This window comes from Ahaetulla prasina, chromosome 1 (assembly GCF_028640845.1).
Source record: "Ahaetulla prasina isolate Xishuangbanna chromosome 1, ASM2864084v1, whole genome shotgun sequence".
Lineage (NCBI taxonomy): Eukaryota > Metazoa > Chordata > Lepidosauria > Squamata > Colubridae > Ahaetulla > Ahaetulla prasina.
In genome coordinates, this window is record NC_080539.1 from 372,256,233 (window position 1) to 372,267,442 (window position 11,210).

An 11,210-nucleotide genomic window follows, 5' to 3' on the forward strand; every position below is an offset into this window, starting at 1 on the left:
ATTTTTCCCTCTTTCTCTTTCTCTCTCTCTCTTTCTTTTTGCATAAATACCAGTAGAAGAGAATATTTGTAGCTCAGGGTTGAACTGTGAGGTCTTTGGTGCTCTTTCAGCTTCGTGGTTTTCTTGCAGACATTTTGTGACCCAGCTAGGTAACTCATCAGTCCTAGTGAATGTGGGATTTGCTCCCTGTTTATATATAGTATAGATCAGGGGTCTCCAACCTTGGCAACTTTAAGACTTGTGGACTTCAACTCCCAGAGTTCCTCAGCCAGCTTTGCAAAGCTGGCTGAGGAATTCTGGGAGTTGAAGTCCACAAGTCTTAAAGTTGCCAAGGTTGGAGACCCCTGGTATAGATAGTCCTTGACTTACAACCCTTTGTTTAGTGACTGTTCAAAGGCACTGAAAAAAGTAATTTATGACTGTTTTTCACACTAATGTTGCGGTCACGTGACCAAGATTTGGATATTTGGCAAATGGCCTTTTTTAGGGTTGTCCTCTTTTAGAATAATGATGCAGATCATGCCAATAGCATTGTTCCTGATATTTGTATGAGTTTTAGATAAACCAGCTTATAGAATCACAGAGCTGGAAGGAACCTCAGAGATCTTCTAGTCCAACCCCCTGCTCAAGCAGGAGACCCTACACCATTCTGAATAAGTGGCTGTCCAATCTCTTCTTAAAACCCTCCAGTGATGGGGCACCCAGAATTATATTATATTATATTATATTATATTATATTATATTATATTATATTATATTATATTATATTATATTATATTATATTATATTATATTATATTATATTATATTATATTATATTATATTATATTATATTATATTATATTATATTAACTATGAAATGGGATAGGATAGGATAGGATAGGATAGGATAGGATAATGGAGTGGAAAGGAATGGAACAGAACACAGAACAGAATAAAATAATGGAGTGGAACGGAATAGAACAGAACACAGAACAGAATAGAATAGAATAATGGAGTGGAACGGAAAAGAACAGAATAGAACAGAACAGAATAGAATAATGGAGTGGAATGGAACAGAACGGAACAGAACACAGAACAGAACAGAACAGAATAATGGAGTGGAAAGGAACGGAACAGAACAGAACACAGAACAGAATAGAACAGAATAATGGAGTGGAACGGAACAGAACAGAACACAGAACAAAACAGAACAGAATAATGGAGTGGAACGGAATGGAACAGAACACAGAACAGAATAGAATAATGGAGTAGAATGGAACAGAACAGAACACAGAACAGAACAGAATAATAAAGTGGAACGGAACAGAACAGAACACAGAACAGAATAGAACAGAATAGAATAATGGAGTGGAATGGAACAGAATAGAACACAGAACAGAACAGAATAGAATAATGGAGTGGAATGGAACGGAACACAACAGAACACGGAACAGAACAGAACAGAATTCTTTATTGGCCAAGTGTGATTAAACAAAGAAGGAATTTGTCTCCGATACAGAAACTCTCAGTTTACATACTCCATACCATATCAAATAATAATAATGATACCAAAGCAATAAATAAAAGTACCAAAAACGCAAGACCCAAACAGCATACGAGTGACACAAAAACAAAAACGGAACGACAACCAACCAGACCCCAAACGCACTTTGGCAGCGGGTGAAGGCATGTTTACTTTCCAGCCAGCCTGAGCGTTTGTTTGCTTGGCATGTCGAAATGGTCTGTTGCAGTCCTGGCCTTTCCCCCATCGTCCGGTTTTGGAAATTGTTTTTCCTTTGAAGAAGGGCACTGCGCGTATGGTGGATGGAGGCACGTTTTAAGGTAAGGAGCACACTCTTAAAGGCCAGTCTAGGGTCAAGGGACCAGCGCCACCCACAAACCAAATGAGTGAAAACAAGATTTAAAAGAAGGCTGATAACGAACAAACGTTTTAGTTCAAAGGAAACCAATGCAGACCAAAAAGAAAATTAAAAAAAAGACTGAACCTTTTAAATTGGGGAGAGCAAATCCTATTCCCTTAATTCGGTGCCGTGTTTCTTCTGCGATACTGTAAGTTATTATCATCGATTATGCAAAAATTAGACCGAGGACATAGCTTTTCCTTCCTTCCCTGACTTTTGTCTCTTTCCCTTCCTTTTTGACATCCTCACACTATTTATTTTCCTTCTTCCTTTCCTTTCCTTTCCTTTCCTTTCCTTTCCTTTCCTTTCCTTTCCTTTCCTTTCCTTTCCTTCTCTTTTGTCTGGTGCCCTACAAATATTTATTTGTATCCTGCCTTTATGATTATTTTTATAAATAACTCAAGGAAGTGAACCTATTCCACACACCTCCCTCCCGCCCTCTTATTTGCCTCACAACACAACAACTCTGCGAGGTGGGCTGAGCTGAGAGAGAGGGACTGGTTCAAAGTCACCCAGCTTGGTGTGACTAGAACTCACTGTCTCCTGGTGATTGGCCCAAAGTCACCCAGATGGCTTTCAGCGTAAGGCTGGACTATCAATCAATCAATCAATCAATCAATCAATCAGAATAGAGCTGGAAGGGACCTTGGAGGTCTTCTAGTCCAGCCCCCCTGCTCAAGCAGGAAACCCGATCCCATTTCAGAGAAATGGCTGTTCAGTCCCTTCTTAAAAACCTCCAGTGATGAAGCACCCACAACTTCTAGTGGCAAGCTGTTCCACTGGTTAATTGTCCTCACTGTTAGGAAGTTTCTCCTTAATTCCAGGTTGCTTCTCTCCTTGATTAGTTTCCATCCATTGCTTCTTGTCCTGCCTTCTGATTTAGAAAATAAGTTGACCCCCTCCTCTTTGTGGCAGCCCCTCAAATACTGGAATACTTCTTCTCTGCACTTTTTCCAAAGTTTCAACATCTTTTTGTAATGTGGTGACCAAACCTGGATGTGGCATTCCAGGTGTGGCCTCTCTCATCTCCTGCTATCTCAACCAGAGACTGATAGTGTAGAAGAATGTCCTGGCATGCCTCCAGCCCCCAGCCCTGGCACCATGCCCGGACAAACCGAGCAAACAAACCTCCCTCCGATAGCATGTGCGCCTGAAGCCAGCCACGAGCTGGGATTACCGGCAGCTGGGGACAAAACGATGCAATGGATAAATCCACGCTTCCGGAGAATGGAGAGGTGACGTCAGCAAAAGGAAGGGAGGGGCAGGCCTGGATAAGTGCTGAGTCATGGAGCCACACCCCATGGCCTATATAAAGGATCTGCTTTCTGGCATTCTTTGAGTCAGGCAAAGTCTAACTTGGATTGCTGAAGTCACATTCTGGTCTCCTGCCTGTCCTGAGAACTCTTGACAGAATTCTGGCAAAGCTGCAGAGGCTTCGCAGCCACGCTTGATACGGACTTCCCCGACCTGGCTGTCAGAGGAGGAGTGGGACACGACAATGGTTTATTAATGAAGGAGAACCACCTGGGTTTGTGGTTCTGGGCCGCTGACCAAATGGAGTTGAGAGTGGGTTTTTTTTATATACCTTCTTTGGGCTTTGCACTTGAGCTTCCTGTTCCTGTGCAAGAACATGTATTCTATTGGCTATTGTCCAGGGGTGAAATGCTCCCGGTTCGGACCGGATCACCCGATCCAGTAGCGATGGTGGCGGGTGGTTCGGAGAACTGGAAGCAAAAATCCCTGCCCCCTCCTTCCGCCCAGCTGAGCCGTGTGATCATCAGACAGTTTTGGGGGTTTTTTACTTTTAAAAGCATTTTTTCTTTGGCCGAAAAAATGCTTTTAAAAGAAAACAAAAGCCTCTGACAATCAGGCAATTCAGCTGGGATCGTCAGAGCCTTTTAAAAGCATTTTTTCTACAACCTCTTCGGCCGAAAATGTAGAAAAAATGCTTTTAAAAGTAAAAAAAAAAAAGTTGGCCACGCCCACCCAGTCACATTACTCCCCACCACCAAGCCACGCCCACAGAACTGGTAGTAGCAAATTTTACATTTCACCACTGCAATTGTCCGATTCCTATGGGGTCATGTAGGGGTCATAGCTGGCTCTATAGGCAAAAGAGGAAATGCAAATCCGAGGTGTTTGTCCAAGCTACGTTTGGTTGAAGTTTGGACTGCTATATGGTAATGCAATGAAAGGGGCTTGTGTTCTAAAAGGGTGTTGGGCAATTTCTTTCTTTTTTTTAATTCTTTTTTTATTTTTTAACAAAACAAAAACAGAAAAACAACAATACATAACATACATTGACATAAAACGTATACTCTTTCTTCACATCATTTGTTTCCTTATTCGTCTCAAATTTACAGTACATCCTTATTCCCGCTCTCGTTTCATTTAAGGCTTGCTAAGATGTACCCGAATAGCTCCACATTATGTTGGAAGTGTAAAAAGATATATATATATATATATATATATATATATATATATATATATATATATATATATATATATATCATTTCATTTTGTTACAACAGTATATACAATCATCAACATAAACAATAACCCATCATGAGAGAAAAAAAGTATATATAAGTAAAAGTATGCAACAAGTATGTTAATTTGATATAATGAAGGGAACAATAGGACAGGAACGGTAGGCACTTTTGTGCTCTTATGCACGCCCCTTATAGTCCTCTTAGGAATGGGGTGAGGTCAATAGTAGACAGTTTTTGGTTGAAGATTTTGGGGTTTCCGGAAGATGGCGACCAGGAAGGTTGCACCGGAGAAATGCTCTCTGTAAAAGGGCTCTTTTGAGCTCTTAGGAGAGCAGTTTCCCCGAAGATTCCTTGCTGGCGATACTCCAGAGCCGAAGGTTTTTCCAGGCTGCCGTGGATTGAGGCTGCCGAGGTTCTTCCAGGCTGCTGATGACTCAGGCGGTGGGCGAAGAGTCGGAGACCGCCGGAGCCTGGACTGCCGCAGCCACGCCGCAGCCACGCCGCCCGCTACCGCCGCCAGCCCTGAGCCGCCGCCAGCCCTGAGACTGCCGCTGCCGGTTGTGCCGCCACCGGAGCTGCCAGCCCCAAGACTGCTGCTGCCAGCTGCCACTGGTGCCGCCGGAGCCGCCGCCGGAGCCGCCGCCAGCCCGTGGCGCCACGGGCCGCCGCCAGACCTGCCGCCAGCCCCGGGATTGCCGCTACCGCTTGTGCCGCCAGAGCCGCCGCCAGACCCGAGACCACCGCTACCGCATTAAAGGCGGCTGGAGACACCCGAAACCACTAAAGCCACCCCACCAGACCCGGGACTGCCGCTGCCGCTGCCGATACCGTGAGTCGCACCGCTGCCATCACCGCCTCCATCGCCTCCCACATTGCTACAAACTTTAAATTTCCCACCAAGGAGATAAAAGCCCAGCAACATTTACAACAACCCTAATCAACCTATCCCCCAATCGGCAGGACTGCTGCAGGACTACTGGTGAGTTCCTAGGAGACTCCAGTCTCCCGGCCTCTACTGACTTTTTGAATCTCCCGCCATTACAGCCACCTGTAAAGAAGCTTCTCCAACCACCCTATCTCACCATTTTAAATTTCCCGCCAAATCTCACTGTTACCATAGTAACTCCCTATTACCATAGCAACTGCCAAATTGACTACCATTTAAAGTTAAAGAGACAGATATAAAATCAAAGATAATTGATTAAGTGACAGACACTTAATCATTACTAAAATAAATAAAATAAATAAATAAATAAATAAATAAATAAATAAAACAAAGGAATAAGAAAGATCATCATTATGCCAGCCAGAAAATCAAACGCTGATAAAATCTTAGAATCAAGATTAACAACTATTGAACAAAACATAGATAAAAGATTACAAGCTATTGAACAAAACCTAGAAAAAAGAATTCAAAATATTGAACAAAACCTAGAAAAAAGAATTCAAAATATTGAACAAAACTTAGAAAAAAAAATTCTATCAGTTATTGAACAAAGTTTCACAGATTTGATAAAACAAATTTCAACACTAAAAAATGAAAACTCTAATGATCTAAATCTCTTCCAAACTCATCTATCACCACAAAATATACAACTTACAACTCAACCTAGACATCAAATTAATACAACACAACCCAATCAACAAACAACTACTAATCAACTAATCAGAGATGCAATGGAGAGAGGACAAAAAATAAATAATGCAATATTATTTGGACTTGAAAACACAAATGAACCAGATATCAATAAGATTCACAACATCATTGGAAATTATAATTCATCAACCATCTCCCCAAATGAAATAATTGCTGTCTCCAGAGATGGACCAGAATATAAAAACAGCGATGGGACAACAGCACCAAGATTTTGTAGAGTTATATGCACTAATGAGGACAGCAAACGCAAATTCATAAAGACTATAAACTCAATTGCTAAATCCAACCCTACCTACAGTAAACTTAGATCACGTCCTGACCTATCCTTTCTACAAAGGATACGCTCTCGTGAACTTCGCACAGAACTTAAAAGAAGACAAGACAATGGTGAATCCAACCTATACATCGACTACCATGCTGATTGCATAAAAAATAAAACCTGCAATCAAAAAATCACCTCCAAACCCCCCATCACCCATAACAATCAACCAGCCATCCCAGTATTCAACCAAGTACCCATCCCCCTACCTCCCATTCAACCAACCATCTTACCAACTATCCAACCAACAGCCATCCAATCAACAATCCAACCAGCCATCCAACCAACCATCCAACCAACCATCCAAACAGCCATCCAAGCAGCCATCCAAGCAGCCATCCAAACAGCCATCCAACCAGCCATCCAAACAGCCACCCAACAATCCACCCAACCAGCCATCCAAACAGCCACCCAACAATCCACCCAACCAGCCATCCAAACAACCATCCATCCAAACACCCAAACTACCATCCAACCATCTATACAACCATCTATTGTCCACAACCCCCAACCTACTAACACCCAAAACTAGGTATGCACGCCCCTTACCTCTTCAACACCAATCATATCAGATCTCAAATGCAAATTGATAAATGCAAGAAGCATAGTCAACAAATTACCTGAATTTATCCTCTTATTAAACAGTGGCACATTTGATATCATTTTTGTTTGCGAAACATGGCTGAATTCATCCCTTCCTGACTCCATTATCTCAAACAAAGAATATCAAGTCTATCGATCAGATCGGGAAAACCGAAGAGGTGGTGGAGTGGCTATCTTTACAAAAGACACTGAATCTAAAAATATCCAAGTAGCACATAAACTCTCTTCCTGAAACCATAGTATGCGACCTATCCCTTGACACTACTCTTGATTCTTACTATGCTACAGAGCCCCCGACTATGACATTACCCACGCAAATATGCTAACCTCAATGCTAACATGGACTACCTCTTGCCCATACCCTCTTATCTTCCTTGGTGACTTAAATCTACCTCTCATTAACTGGACAACCAATGAATGTTCAACTGACCCAATCCATACTACACTATACAACGCTGTTACAAACCTAGGTCTTGAACAACTTGTAACTAACAATACAAGACTCAACAACTGCCTTGACCTCATCTTCTGCAACAATCCAAACTCAATTTACGGTATACAAATTAAAGAACCTTTTTCAAACAGTGACCACTGCATGATTGATTTTCGTCTCAATATCGTCCATACTTAATTCGTCATAACACCAGAACTCCCAACTACAACTTCAAGAAAGCCAATTACGACCTTATAAACAACGATCTTTCACTTCTGAACTGGCAAAATCTGTTTGCAACCTGCATAACCGCTGATGACCTCTATAGAATCTTCCTACTTGAAATCAATAGAGTCATTAAATTATATGTACCACGAATGACTACCATGTCCAAGAAAACAAACTACCCATATCAATAAAAAGCTTCAATCAAAAAAATCCTCTGGAAAAGAAACAAAAAGGCTATGTTACAAACTTCAGAAACCGTTACAGAAACATATGCAACCAAATTAAAACTGAATGCACAAATTACCACACCAAGCAAGAAGAAAACCTTTACGCACAAATTCCAATCGTGCCTTTTATAATTTTGTCAACAGTAAACTTAAAGATTCAAGATCCATCCCACCACTAAAAGATTCTAACAACAAAGAATGCAATGACGAAACAGTCAAAGCAAACCTCTTCAACATTTTCTTTGGCTCAGTTTTTGTTAACTCCGATAACACATATCCAACATTCCACAAACGAACCAGCAATGACTATGATGATCTAACTCATATAGATTTCACAGAAGACAACGTTGGTAAAGCTCTTCACAACTTAAAACCATCGCTTTCTATTGGACCTGATGGTCTATGTGCATATTTCTTAAAAAAACTTTCCATTAATATAGCTGAACCCCTAAGTATTATCTTTGATAAAGCTTTCACTACCAGTTCTCTTCCCAAACTTTGGTCACTAGCCACAGTCATCCCCATCTTCAAAAAGGAGACCCCAGCTTAGTCGAAAACTACAGACCGATCTCCCTTTGCTCGTCACCTGCAAAGTCATGGAATCTATCATCAACCAATCCATTACCTCACACTTAGAAACTAACAACCTACTCTCCAACAAACAATTTGGTTTCAGTTATCATGTAACTTACAACTTCTCCACTGCAAAAACATATGGACTTCAAATCTAGATCAAGGCAAATCAATAGATGCAATCTACATAGACTTCTGCAAAGCTTTTGACTCAGTAGTACACGATAAACTTCTCCTTAAACTAACATCCTATGGCATCTCAGGACCCCTCCACAAATGGATATCTGCTTTTCTGTCTAACAGACAACAAGTGGTCAAAATTGGCAATGCTTTATCAAATCCTGTTCCTGTCAAGAGTGGCGTTCCTCAAGGCAGCGTCCTTGGACCAACACTCTTTATTCTATACATTAATGATCTTTGTGACCATATCTCAAGTAATTGTGTTCTCTTTGCTGACGATGTCAAACTATTTAACACCACAGACAACACTTCTATCATTCAAAACGACCTTGACCATCTAACCGCTTGGTCTAAAATTGGCAGCTCAAATTTCAACCAGCAAATGCTCAGTCTTACATATAGGAAAAAAGAACTCTAAAACTAAGTACATACTAGATGGACATTACCTTACAGACGACCCCCATCCCGTTAAAGACCTTGGAGTTTTCATGTCAAATGATCTAAGTGCCAAAGCCCACTGCAACTACATAGCAAAAAAAGCTCTAAGAGTTGTAAACCTAATTTTAGCTTCTTTTCCAAAACACCACACTACTAACCAGAGCATATAAAACATTTGCTAGACCAATTCTAGAATACAGCTCACCTGTTTGGAACCCTCACCACATCTCTGACATCAATACAATTGAACGTGTCCAGAAATATTTTACAAGAAGAGTTCTCCATTCCTCTGAAAACAACAAAATACCTTATCCCACCAGACTTGAAATCCTAGGCTTAGAAAACTTGGAACTCCGTCGCCTTCGACAAGACCTAAGTTTAGCTCACAGAATCATCTATTGTAATGTCCTTCCTGTCAAAGACTACTTCAGCTTTAATTGCAATAATACAAGGGCAACCAATAGATTTAAACTTAATGTAAACCGCTTTAATCTAGATTGCAGAAAATACGACTTCTGCAACAGAATCATCAGTGCTTGGAATACTTTACCTGACTCTGTGGTCTCTTCCCATAATCCTAACAGCTTTAACCAAAAACTTTCTACTATTGACCTCACCCCATTCCTAAGAGGACCATAAGGGGCGTGCATAAGCGCACAAACGTGCCTACCGTTCCTGTCCTATTGTTTTTCTTTTCTTCTTCCTATATATGTTTATATGTGTATATACTATATAATCTTTTTGTATGATGTTGTGACAAAATAAATAAATAAATAAATAAATAAACTATAGAGTCAGGTAGTGAGTTCCAAGCATTAAGAACTCTGTTACAAAAGTCATATTTTCTGCAATCAAGTTTGAAGCGGTTGACATTAAGTTTGAATCTATTGTTTGCTCTTGTATTGTTGCGATTGAAGCTGAAGTAGTCTTTTACAGGAAGGATATTACAATAGATGATTCTGTGTATTAAACACACATATGTTAAATATGTGTTAAATATTTAACATATGTTAAATATGGAACCTATTACCATTTATAGTGGACATGTCCAACAGTGGAAAAAATTCTGGGTTAAAATTAAAAAGTGGCTGGAAGAAATAACTGATCAACATATATAGATTGGAAACCAAAGACCTTCCTGCTGGGAATACTCAACACGAAATACAGTAAAGAAATAAGATACCTAATTTTACCTATAATAACAGCTGCCAGAATAGCATATGCACAGAAGTGGAAAAATGTGAATATACCAACGGAGGAGGAAGTGATAAGGAAAATTTTGGAATGTGCTAAGGTGGACAAATTAACGAAGGAGTTAAAACAAAAAGAAGAGTCGGAATATTACATAGTATGGAACAAATTGTATAATTGGCTAGAGATTAGAAATAGCAAACGATGAAAAAGGTGAAAAGCTTATATATACGTGTATATAAAATGGCAATGTGTGAAAGAAAATGAATAGGAGGAAGGATAGGTAGGATAGAACAGGGGTCTCCAACCTTAGCAACTCTAAGACTTGTGGACTTCAACTCCCAGAATTCCTCAGCCAGCTTTGCTGAGGAATTCTAGGAGTTGAAGTCCACAAGTCTTAAAGTTGCTAAGGTTGGAGACCCCTGGGATAGAAGATATATAGAAACAGGCGAGAATGGGACAAAAAAAACAAGTATAATTAGGGTTTCTGCTTGGGGGTGGGGGGGGGGCGGGCGGCAGGATGATCGGGGCTGCTTCCTGCCTCTAAAAAAACCCACCAAGTTTCTCCATTTCTCATTTAGGGAAATATAATATTCTGTCTTTTTTTTTTTTTTTGAATATTCCTCAAAATATTTCATCCTTCTAGGAGAGGGATGGGTGCTGACTTTCTACAATTGCATCCCATTTTGGTCGCCACCAGAGGTGACATTCAGCCACCGGTTTATACCGGTTCAGGCGAACTGGTAGCAGAGATCGCGGGTGGGCCCACTCACTTGCCCCGAATCTTTGACGTCCTATTTAGGCACGTTTTTGAGGCAGGGCGCATGCACGGAAAGCGTGCGAGCAAGCAAAGCACATGTGCGGAAGCCGCGCACACGAAGTGAGCGTGCGCTTGCGGGGCGAACCGATTGTAAGAATATTGGAAACCCACCGCTGGCCGCCACGATGTGAAAAAAGACGTTGAGA